Source organism: Schistocerca cancellata, chromosome 7 (genome assembly GCF_023864275.1).
Source record: "Schistocerca cancellata isolate TAMUIC-IGC-003103 chromosome 7, iqSchCanc2.1, whole genome shotgun sequence".
NCBI classification, from domain to species: domain Eukaryota; kingdom Metazoa; phylum Arthropoda; class Insecta; order Orthoptera; family Acrididae; genus Schistocerca; species Schistocerca cancellata.
In genome coordinates, this window is record NC_064632.1 from 217,361,799 (window position 1) to 217,373,573 (window position 11,775).

Genomic DNA, 11,775 nt, shown 5'->3' on the forward strand with positions numbered 1-11,775 from the left:
TGAGATAAGAAATTTAGCTATCGGTGTTGCAAAAGTTAACTGCTGGGTGTGGTACCGGATTGTTTTACAATCCATTTACTTATTACAATCCATTTAGTTATTGTATCCATTCAGGGAGCAAATAAAACAGCGAGGTCTACACTAATATTATATACATTTCATTTTCATTTGCATCTGTTCAAATGGTTCAAAAGGCTCTGAGCACTATGGGACTTAACATCTGAGGTCATCAGTCCCCTAGAACTCAGAACTACTTAAACCTAACGAACCTAAGGACATCACACACATCAATGCCCGAGGCAGGATTCGAACCTGCGATCGTAGCAGTCACGCGTTTCCGGATTGAAGCGCCTAGAACCGCTCGGCCACAGCGGCCGGCTTTGCATCTGTGATCGTACTGTAGTGTGTTACGTATTTACCACTTAGAGCTACATTTCTGCATTGCATGCGCTTTTGACTTGCTCTGTAGAGTTTTTCGAGTGAAGTGTCGATAGCAATAAGAATCAGGACAATTTCCGAGGATCGATTTGCAACAGAATTCCAACGAACTAAAAAATATGAGCGACAAGACTTACATTTTCAAATATAAGATGTAATGCTTGGATGTGACAAAGGGCGGCCGGTGTGGCCGAGCGGTTCTAGGCGCTTCAGTGTGGAACCGTGCGACCGCTACGGTAGCAGGTTCGAATCCTGTTTCGGGCATGGATATGTGTGATGTCCTTAGGTTGGTTAGGACTTCAGCTGTTAAGTCCCACAGTGCTCAGAGCCATTTGAACCATTTTTTGATGTGACAAATAGCATTTTGTGAATTACTTATCGGTTCGGTCACTAAGAGATAGAAAATGATAAAAAAATTGCAAATTTCAGCAGAAGAAAACCAACTTTTGACATTTCTGAAAAAAGATAGTGACCACATAGAAAAGGTTAAAAACGTAAACATCTTTAGGAAATAATACAAAAAAAAGGGCCGGAAAATGCTACTATAGGATAAAGCACAAACAAAATCGGAAGGGCATATGGTGTAACTAAAGATCGTTGCAATATAAAACGCCAGAGGAGGAAAGCAAAACAATGCTCATTTGAATACTCTAACTTGACCTGAATATATGCAGCTAATGGGAGGTTGGAATTTACGAAGTAATGATAAAATTCATCGAAGCATAGAAAACAAATGACGAGAGAAAAAGAAGTCTTCCGTTTTTTGGACACTTGTATCGTACGCAAGGTAGTAGATAAACTAACAGTATCGTCGGATGTTTTTGGTATGAAGAGTCAACAAGCTGGATCCAAGTCAACGAGTTGGATCCAAGAAGTCAAAAAGGATTTAGAAAAAACTATTAATTATATATACATGCTCTGACTTAAGTGCTTGGTAGGCAAGACAAGAAAATTATTTAGACAGGGTGACGCCATAGCTATTGAGTTACTTTACGGTTTCCGCAGCTTTACTCCGCCTATCTATTAAGAAACAAAACTATGTATTCACTGCCTTTTTAGTAAAGTACTAGTAACAACGAGTCCTAAAGAACGTTTGCAACCAACAGAACCAAGTGAAACTTCGTGGCAGATTAAAACTGTGTGCCGGACCAAGACTCGCGGGCTGGTGCTCCACGCACTGAACTACCCAAGCACAATTCACTCTCCAGCCTCAGAACTTTAATTCTGCCAGTATCTCGTCTCCTACGTTCCAAAATTCTCAGGTTCGCAAGAGAGCTTCTGTGAAGTCTGGAAGGTAGGAGACGAGATACTGGCAGAATTAAAGCTCTGAGAGAGGGCTCAGGGCGGTGTGCTCGGATAGCTTAGTTGGTATGGACGAACATCGACTGATGTGTGGATCTTCTGCAGCGGTGAGGCAGCTGATTCAGAAGATGCTTGCCTTTCTTCTACGTGCGGCTCCCCATGCCATTACACCGAAATCTCTTCTGTTCCCAGATGACACGTACTTCCCACGTACGACGACCAACGCTATGAACACACTCTTATTTGTTCCATGATGGTGGTAAGTGTTCTTGATTTTTGGACGTTCCTGCAAGATCGCTTTACTTTTATCGTGCACCATCCGCGATACCGTCAGTACTATGTCAACTTTTTGGATAGTGTCTTCAACCCCCCTCCCCCCCTGCAGGTGGGGTGTCCCAGGTTTGGGAAGGTAATTCCGGTGAGATTGTGTAATATCAAGACTCGATCCAATATATCGGCAAATGCAATATTCTTCGTGAAGACGTGCCTAGAACATACCTGACTGCCTTGGGATTCAATGTGCGTCTACCCACAAGTTGGCGGAACGCGGGAGCCATTTTGTCTGTTCTTCCAGGAGGGCGCTTTCTTTAAATTCTGTAATTCCCTCTTCATTTTGTTTGTTATTGATGGTAATTATACATAATTGTTTTTCGCCTGGAGGGCGTCCTATGTGATCTCAACAAATATATAAAAGTAAATAAATAAGTGTGATACATGATCTGAAAACAAAACCTGGTATCACAAAAGTATCCTTATTTACATTTTCAAGAAACATTTATTATTATTTTATTTTATGCAGAAGACCGTCATTTATTTTAGAACACCAGAGATTTATATTTTGTTTGAAAAAAAAGAAGGAAAAAAGTTGATAGGACCCTTGCCCCCGAAAGGCAAATGTCCGGACTTCGAGTCTCGGTCCAGGTCGTAGTTTTAATCTGCCAAGTTTAATATCCGTGCACACTCCACTGCAGAGAGAAAATATCATTCTGTAAATATCACCCAGGCTGTGATATCCTTTCTTCTTTTGGAGTGCTGGTTCGCAGGAGAGCTTCTGTGAAGTTTCGAAAGTAGGAGAGACGAGGTACTAGCGGAATTGATGGTGTGAGGACGGTTCGTGCGTCATGCTTGGGTGGCTCAGTCGTTAGTTAGAGCACTAGCCCGCGAAAGGCAATGGTCTCGAGTTCGAGTTCGGTCCGGCCAGTAAGTTTCATATCAGTGCATACTCCGCTGCAGAGTGAAATTTCTTTCTAGAGGATTAAATGGTTTTGGGTCTAGATTTCAACTCTGTGAATGAACTGTCCTGTGAAAACTGCAGTGCCGAACTTTCTAAAGTTTATATTCTTCACAGACACCTTTAAACCGTGATGATGTTTCACAGTACCACGATACCGATGTCTGCAGTGATCAGAATCGTTACGCTCCCTTCTTCTTGGGTAATGAACAGCTGTTTTCTATCAACGTTTGGTCCGATATTGAAGATCAAACAATAGGATCTTGCTTGTTGACTTTCAGTTTCATTGTTGCACTTTACCTAGTCGTCATTGTGGTGCCGGGCGGTGTTACTAATCTGTTAAGTTTTTGAGCCATGCGCCGACTTGTATCGATACCTGACCGTGTTGCTGCACCGCGGCGCCGTTGTTTTCGACGCTGCCAGATAGGAGCTGCGCGAAGAGGGAACAGAGGATTTAACAACGCATGGTGGAGAGAGAGAGAGAGAGAGAGAGAGAGAGAGAGAGAGAGAGAGAGAGAGAGCTTTCTCGCCGGGACATGCACTAGAGCTCTGGTGTGTTAGAGTGCCGAGGCGCTACACATTGCAGTGGACGGGTTGTACCGGCTGTTTATCGGGGTGTGATGCATCGTCAAGAACGGTGCTATCGAGTAGTGTCGTCCGGCAAGGTGCTGAGTCATTTCCGTTGAAGATTTCTGTGTGGCAAGATTTAAAGTTGTCGCAGGTTGCTGAAGCATATTCACAGGTGATTTAAGGGGAGGGTTACTATCTTTTGGTTCAAAATTTTTTTTTTCAAACTGCATTTTTAGATCCATAAAAGTGTTTAGAATCCACCCCTGAAACGGTTTTTCCGAATACGGAACGGAAATATTTGTTATTCGCGATTGAACAAAAAATGCACCTGCCTGAAATCGGCCTTTTTCACGCACCAGTTTTTTTCTCTCGGAGGACGAGTTATTGTACCGGTGCTTGGCAGGAAACGCGTGTGTTTGGAAGTTAGCCTCCAAGCATTTGCATTCTGGTGCGAAGACTGTGGAGATAGCGACTTTCATGGCTGTGGGCAGCTTCAACGAAGGGTATTCAGCAATTATGAAGACCATGACAACAATGGACGTCACCCTGGGACTCTATTCGACGCAGTTCGCCAAGCATTCGGACGACCACCGGATTCAAGCGTCCGAAAACCGCTTGTCACCGGCCGTACGAGCGTCTCTGGAGCAGCGCAGGATGGCCCATAACGAGCAGAACGCCATTATGAGGAAGAGGAAAGACTAGTTTATGGACCCGGAATAGCAGAATGAACGTAAGTTGCATAATATTGCATTTGTATGTAGTCAAAACTTCAAACGCGTTTTTCTCGAAGTGACTGTTTTCTATCGCGCGGTATGGTAACTTCAAATCTACTGAACCGGTTGGTATGATTCTTTGTTTCCGACGAAGCTAACTAAATTGTCTAGGAGTTGTACCACTTTTATTCAGATCCATCAACTATAAATATTTGTACTTGGTCTACGAAGTCGAAAAATTGTTGAAAAAACCCGTATTTTTTTCAAATGGCCGCATTTTGTTTCCTATGGTCCCAATAACTTAGGCGAGGTACAACTCCTAAAGAATCTTATATAATTCTCGAACGTCGACTCAATTTTGATTTCAGACGAGTCGGCTGACCTGTGACATACCGCGCGTTGAGGTCTAAATCGAAATTTTGTTTCGTTCCGACGGCTCTTCCGCCTTTGCTCTTCGAACTTACTGGTCGAAAAAAATTTCTGTTTGTAGAGGAAATATCAATACACATTTTGACCAAATTTGACATTGATATCTATAACACATCCCGAGAAAAAAATTCTCAAAGAACATGATTTTTTTCGGGCCAAAGGTGGTAAATCTCCCCTTAAGCTGTCTTTTCTGCGCATCAGGATTGTGTTGAATCTGGGGAGCCTTCATTAATTAATCTGAGCCAGTGCTTATTGTTCTGTGGGAGGCTCATTTTGATTGTACTGTCCGTGGCAGCGCTTTCGCGACAGAAGAATAATTTCTGTAGAATATTGTTTTAACACGCTTTTATTATGATGAAACCAGACTGAAATTGTAATTATTTTCCAGATCCTAATAACGTAAAGTAGAAGCCAACAAGGCACTGATGTTACATAAACTGAGGATATTTGTGCCTTCCGGTTATTACGTGAGTGGTTATATGTCTTATGCATTTAAGTGTATGGCGTGTGTGTAGCTTTCCTTTCTGTACGTTGTACGCAAATGAGAACAGATTTTCGTAACTTGTAAGACACGTTCACCAGCTGTACCGCCGGCCGCTGTAGCCGAGCGGTTCTATTCGCTCCAGTCCGGAACCGCGCTGCTACTACGGTCCCAGTTTCGAATCCTGCCTCGGGCATGGATGTGTGTGATGTCCGTAGGTTTAAGTAGTTAAGTCTAGGGGACTGATGACCTCAGATGTTGAGTCCCATAGTGCTCAGAACCATTTGAACCAGCTGTACCGAGCCGAACTTATTTGGTGCGATGATTCGACCTCTTACTACACAGGATCTGATTATGAATTGTTATTGCTTTTGAATCCTGTCAGCCAATTTTGGTAATAACCAAATATTTAAAGCTAGAATTGAACTGTGTTACTTCATTCAGTTATTGGATTTAAAAGTTCTCAGTTCAAGCGGTAAAGTCAACTGTCAACACCTTTAAAATAATTATTACATAATTTCAGTTGACGGTTTATTCAGAGTGCTTTGTTCAATCTGTTTTAAATTAAATTGAATGATTTTTTTTCTACGTGTACATCTGCATACGCACTCTGCTAGCCAACGTACGGTACGTCGCGGAGGGTACCCTGTACTAACATTTATCTTTCCCTTTCCTTTTAGATTCGCAGACAGAGTGATAGATAAAAGTCTTTATGCCTGCGTGTGAGCCCTAATTTAACGCATATTTGTGGTCCTTACACGAAATGTATGTTGATGGCAACAGGTTCGTTCTACAATCTCAAAATTTTATCAGTAGCTTCCCTAGGGGGGGGGGGGGGATGCCTGGAAGAAATTTCTTTTTTTCCATCTATGATCACAGAATTTTTAAGTCCTTAAACTACTAATTTCGGCCAGCAAAGACTAACTTCAGATCTGTTTACAGCATCTCCGAATATAATGAAGCCGTGGTGGAAGGACATGTTTTAAAAAAGATCTAAAGGTCAGCGTTGCTGGCCCAAACAGGTAGCCTAACTAGTTGACGGAAATAAAGAATTTTATTCTAAACTTTCTGCATCGCTGTTCTGTTCGCGACCATGTCGCAGCATGTGAATTGAAGTCGCCTTCCCTCCAGGGATTCCCATTTGAGCTTCCGAACCGTCCTCGTGGCATTTGCGTGGTGTTCGAACCTTCCAAATGGTTCAAATGGCTCTGAGCACTATGGGACTTAACCTCTGAGGTCATCAGTCCCCTAGAACTTAGAACTACTTAAACCTAAGGACATCACACACATCCATGCCCGAGGCAGGATTCGAACCTGCGACAGTAGCAGGCTCGTGGTTCCGGACTGAAGCGCCTAGAACAGCTCGGCCACACCGGCCTGCTCGAACCTACCGGTAAGACATCTAGCAGTCCGCCTCTGAACCGCTTCGATGTCTACCTTTAATCAGGCGTGGTGTGGGTCCCAAACACTTTAGCACTGCTCAAGAATAGGTAGTACTAGCTTCCTGTATACGGGCTCTTTTACAGATGAACGACATTTCCTAAAATTCTCCATATAAAAGATTGTGTCAATTTTCCTGTGGTGCCCTCTGGAAAATAAAAAGGTATTACTGATTTAAAATTTAGTCTGTTGGAACCCAGTACCCACCGTTCCCCTGCTCCATGCAGTTGCACAGGTTTCCTTGGTGAAATCCACAGTCATCAGACTCCGGTAAACAGGGTCATCAGAAACATAAATAATATTTTGAAAAATCCGCCTCAGCTGCGAAAATTTTCTAGTCTTTACCCAAGTTTCGGGTTTCTTCAGGAAGATTATTCTAGCCGAAACTTGGGTAAAGACCAGAACATTTTCGCACCTGGGGTGGATTTTTCAGTATATTAGTCTATCACACTTGTTGACGTGGCTGCAATACGCTAAAAATTCGTCAGAAACATTTTAAAAGCTAGTAAGGGTGTTGCAGGGTAGGTTGTTCTGAGCAATAATTGTTAAATTCTGTACATTGTGCAGTTTCAGATTTCTTTGGCATTAAAGTTAGCCAATCAGGTCGTTGCACAAACCAATTCAAGCGGCCCACCAGATACAATTATTGTCAGTTTCCATGGCGCACGAGATTGGTCAATCTCTGGCTCGGGTTCGATCCTTACTACCGTCCCATGTCCAATTTTTGTACCCCTCTCTTGTTCGGTATTAGGAACTCGAGGAATACGTCTGGCGACACCGTCTCACGTTGAATTTTTTGTGCAACGCCCTGATTGGCTAACTTCAACGCTGATTGACTAAAAACGGCACAAAGAATCGAATTTTTTCACCAACAATTACTTCTCAGCACAACCTGTGTTCCACGTGTCATTTGAACGCTTCTTGTATCGAAATGATGTGGAACAACGCAGTTTACGGAATATGCACACAAGGTTAGTGGTAACATTAATCAACACTTAATCATTTTACTCCTACTCATGCAACTACATTTACAATGAGCTTTTTTTACTGGCTACGAATTGTTAAGTAGAAGTTAGTCAATGAACTAGAATGAGTTGTCCAGAAGAAATGATTTTAAATTAGAACTTTGTTCGCTACCTGTCAGCCACTTCATTTTATTGGGAAATTGTCAAAGTTTTTTATTGCTACATATTGAACGCCTCTCTGAGCCACTGACAGCTTTAACAATGCATAATATAGGTTATTTACCCTCTAATGTTGTAGATATTTACAACACTGTTTCACTCAAATCGTGACGAATTATTTACGAGGATTTTCGTTAGCGAAAATATGTAACTGCGACACGATTAAAATGTCTAACTCCTTGATGAGGTACACCACGTATTATTCTTACTGCTCGCTTTTGTGCAACTTGCTAAGTGATGAGTTACCATAGAAAAGCATTTATGAAGAAGAGAAACTTGTTACCATCGAACATAGACTTCAGGGTGTTATGAAGTCTTTTCTGAAGGTCTTTGTCTGGGTTCTGGGCGCGCAGTCCGGAACCGTGTGACTGCTACGGTCGCAGGTTCGAATCCTGCCTCGGGCATGGATGTGTGTGATGTCCTTAGGTTAGTTAGGTTTAAGTAGTTCTAAGTTGTAGGGGACTGATGACCACAGCTGTTAAGTCCCATAGTGCTCAAAGCCATTTGAACCATTTCTTTGTCTGGAGTGTAGCCATATATGGAAGAGAAACATGCACGATAAACAGTGCAGACGAAAAGAGAATAGAAGCTTGTGAAATGTTATGCTACAGAAGAATGCTGATGGGTAGATCACGTAACTAACGAGGAGGTACTGAATAAAATTGGGGTGATAAGATTCTGAGACATCAGTGGATCACCAGTTTAGTATTGGAGGGAAGTATGAGCGTTACAAACCGTAGAGGGAGACCAAGACATGAATACAGTAAGCAGATTCAGAAGGATGTAGGATGCAGTAGTTATTCAGACATGAAGAGGCTCGCACAGGACAGAGTAGCATGGGGAGTTGCATCAAACCAGTCTTTCAACTGAAGACCACGACAGCAAGTACAATTTCGTGTTTTCGAATTTTCTATTTACAGGTTGTAAATAATCACTAAACTTTAATGAATTACGAACATAACATTTATTCGCACGAAATGTTTGTTTCAAAAGTAAAGAATGCTGCATAACTTGCCCTTTCTCTGTAGACCTTCCAGCCATAACAAGGAAACGGTCAATCTTGAGTGCTTTTTGACACAAAGATCACATTTAAAGTCTGTCCAAGTATCGTCGTCGACACAAGCACAATGCTCGTAACACCAGCGAAAGCAACCGGTGCACGTGATCCAGGTCTCTTTAGAGGAATCAGTTGACAGTTGCTCGCAGTAAATGCACTCCTCGACCTCTTCGTATCCAGGTGTTTCAACACGATTTTATTAAGGCTTGCATCCGAGTCGTCCTCACCATGAGCCTGCTACTTCGTGACTTTCTAGTTCTTTCTTACGGTTGCCCCAGATGTTGAAGATTTATGAGACGCCTCGAATTTATCTCCGGGGGTAGGCCAAATGTGAAGTTGTTTTTGAGTCTTGGTACTTGCTTTCTTTTTCCCGTTGACCAGAGACTCCCTCTAAAAAGGAGACATTGTCAGTACTTCTGCTTTACCTGCCCTTAGTGTTAGGTTTCATGGCGGAAGTAAATTAGGTGGGCTATTACTGTTTTCTGCGTTTTATGAACTGCAGTGGGCAAACGCCCTACTGTGGCTTCTGAGGGCTTATCCACATCTGCTGCAGACGGCTGAGGTGGAAAATCCGTAGATGAAGAAACCAGTGGTCACAAAGATAGATACCCCATTTTTTGGAACTATTTGCAGCCGCTGCCATAGTTACCGGTCCGCAGTAAACCCAACTTAACAATGGCCCAACGGCTATGGCACTGGAAAGGCGGCATATGGAATAAAATTCGGACATTTGTTTGATTAAACTGACTCAAAACTTCGGGTACCAGAATTATTACTATCCGCTATTAGGAAATACCCCCTACTCCTCTTTAGGCACACACTAACTCGTAAGTGAACTGTCAAAGACACGTTTCATAAATTAGATAAGGATAGTACGCTTCATAACACTGTTTAGCATGACATGCTCAAATTACGTCTTACCTGGCTTGAATCTACATCTACATAGATACTCTGCAAATCACATTTAAGTGCCTGGCAGAGGGTTCATCGAACCACCTTCACAGTTCTCTATTATTCCAATCTCGTATACCGCGCGGAATGAATGAACACCTCTATCTTTCCGTACGAGTTCTTATTCCCCTTATTTTATCGTGGTGATCGTTTCTCCCTATGTAAGTCGGTGTCAATAAAATATTTTCGCATTCCGAGGAGAAAGTTGGTGATTGGAATTTCGTGAGAAGATTCCGTCGCAACGAAAAACGCCTTTCTTTTAATGATTTCCAGCCCAAATCCTGTGTCATTTCTGTGACACTCTCTATCATATTTCGCGATAATACAAAACGTGCTACCTCTCTTTGAACTTTTTCGATATACTCCGTCAGTCCTATCTGGTAAGGATCCCACACAGCGTAGCAGTATTCTAATAGAGGACGGGAAAGCGTAGCGTAGGCAGTCTCGTTAGTATGTCACAATTCCTAAGTGTCCTGCCAATAAAACGCAGTCTTTGGTTAGCCTTCCCCACAACATTTTCTGTGTATTCCTTCCAATTTAAGTTGTTCGTAATTGTAATATCTAGGTATTTAGTTGAGTTTACGGCTTTTAGATTAGATTGATTTATCGTGTAACCCAAGTTTAATGAGTTCCTTTTAGCACTCACGTGGATGACCTCACACTCTTCGTTATTTAGGGTCAAACTGCCACTTCTCGCACTATTTAGATTAGATATTTTTTCTAAATCATTTTGCAGTTTGTTTTGATCTTCTGGAGATTTTATTAGTCGACAAACGACAGCGTCATCTGCAAACAACCGAAGACGGCTGCTCAGATTGTTTCCCAAATCGTTTAAATAGATAAGGAACAGCAAAAGACCTATAACACTACCTTGGGGAACGCCAGATCTCACTTTTGTTTTACTCGATGACTTTCCGTCAATTACTACGAACTGTGACCCCCCGACAGGAAATCACAAATCCAGTCACATAACTGATACGATATTCCATAAGCACGCAATTTCAATACGAGCCACTTGTGTGGTACAGAGTCAAAAGCCTCCCGGAAATCCTGAAATACGAAATCGATGTCAAATCCCTTGTCAATAGCACTCAACACTTCATGCTATTTACAAGGTGTGGTGTGCGTACTGTAAGACCTTCGGTACACACACCATCAGATTATTGGACTTGTCCCTCTAACGAAGTAGGCGAGTGTCAGCAATATGTCTCGTGGTCTTATCGTGGCGTGTTTATCTTCTGCCGTTAGGTCAGACGATAGAAATGCCACTTGCACGCTTAGAGTAGCAGATTGACGGTGACCAACTTTAAACAGAACTTTATTAATTTTCACACACATTTATTAAAATAGTAGCAAGCATAAACCTTATGTAACTTGATTCTGCATGCTATTTACAATTGACAATCTGAAGTTCTTTTGATCTTGGTACGTTAATCTTATTCTCACATATGTCTGATACTTGAAAAAGTAATAAAATTATAAATAGCCGACCACTTGCAATGGATAAAGAATTCTTTACCTAGGTTTCAACAAATTTAAATTTGTCTTCTTCAGAAGGTGGCAATTTTACATTAGTAAGGACTAATGTACCATCACCGTTTTTACAAATGTCGGCATAGATCCATTTGTCAAAATTAAAATGTAGCCTTAGAAATAGGGTTTGTCATGTAAATATAAATTAGTACATGGATCTTGCAGAGCTCACAACCGACTCAAGCTCTGCAAGATCCATGTACTAATTTATATTTACGTGACAAACCCTATTTCTAGGGCTATATTTTAATTTTGAGAAATGGATCTATGCCGACATTTGTAAAAACGGTGATGGTACATTAGTCCTTACTAATGTAAAATTGCCACCTTCTGAAGAAGACAAATTTAAATTTGTTGAAACTTAGGTAAAGAATTCTTTATCCATTGCAACTGGTCGGCTGTTTATAATTTTATTCCATGGAACCATTGCTGTTGTGCAGCTATGT